Raw genomic sequence first — 1088 nt, forward strand, 5'->3', positions numbered from 1 at the left:
TACTGGGCAGCCTTGTGCATTGGTGTGCCTGCAATGGTGGGTAGGCTCTTGCAGCACCCATGGTCACCACACGTAGAGGCACACATGGCCACACATAGTGGAGCAACCATAGGTAGGGCATTTCATTTAATTTTTGCACCACAGTTTGTGGCACACGCGCTTGGTCTACAAATCTGTGGCACCACAGCTTGATCACAACCTTGGCACATAGTCACCATACTATATGGGACATTGGTATAGCTTGGGGAATCCACCTGGGCACATCGGCACACAATAAGGCAGTTACTTACAGCAGCATGCGATTTTTTTTTATCTTGGCTGTAACTGGATGGTAGGCGCTTGGGGGCACATAGTGTCACATCATTTGTGTGTCTGCATGGCTAGTGCAGTGGCACAGCCTCAGGCAGGTATGGGTCAGATTTGTAAAAAGGTTGGGGAGGGGAAGGGGGAGGGACGAATCGATGCGACACGGGACTAAATCTCAGTGGATCGTGGCAGCAAGGCCACTCTGCCACTTGAAATACCCCGTCGTGTATTTAAGTCGTCTGTAAAAGATTCTACCCGTTGCCCTACAAGAATTAAGCTTCAAGGCGGCCCCACGCAACACGTCCGTCACGGGGGCTTGGCCAATGACACGTGCCTCTGGGAGCCGGGAGGCCCCTACTGCAGGTCGACAAATGGGCGACGGGCGCATGCGTCACTTCTTTAGCCTGGATTCTGACTTAGAGGCATTCAGTCATAATCCGACACACGGTAGCTTCGCGCCACTGGCTTTTCAGCCAAACACGATGACCAATTGTGTGAATCAACAGTTCCTCTCATGCTAGGTTTAATTACTATCGTGACACTATCATCAGTAGGGAAAAACTAACCTGTCTCATGACGGTCTAAACCCAGCTCACGTTCCCTATTGGTGGCTGAACAATCCAACACTTGGCGAATTCTGCTTTGCAATGATACGAAGAGCCAAAATCGAAGGATCAAAAAGCAACGTCGCTATGAACGCTTGCCTGCCACATGCCAGTTATCCCTGGGGTAACTTTTCTAACACCTCTAGCGTCAAATTCTGAAGGTCTAAAATATCGTTA

The 1088-nt window shown here is 50.0% G+C and overlaps 1 non-coding gene across 1 annotated transcript in view; it reads right to left on the reverse strand.

Annotated features, from left to right (window-relative positions):
* Positions 1-453: 453 nt before the first annotated feature.
* LOC122646927 overlaps positions 454-1088 on the reverse strand; it is a 3269-nt gene continuing 2634 nt past the window's right edge. Inside the window, exon 1 of the ribosomal RNA XR_006330729.1 lies at positions 454-1088. This exon is cut by the window's right edge and continues 2634 nt beyond it. This is a non-coding gene — a ribosomal RNA (28S ribosomal RNA).

Source organism: Telopea speciosissima, chromosome 11 (genome assembly GCF_018873765.1).
Source record: "Telopea speciosissima isolate NSW1024214 ecotype Mountain lineage chromosome 11, Tspe_v1, whole genome shotgun sequence".
NCBI classification, from domain to species: Eukaryota; Viridiplantae; Streptophyta; class Magnoliopsida; order Proteales; family Proteaceae; genus Telopea; species Telopea speciosissima.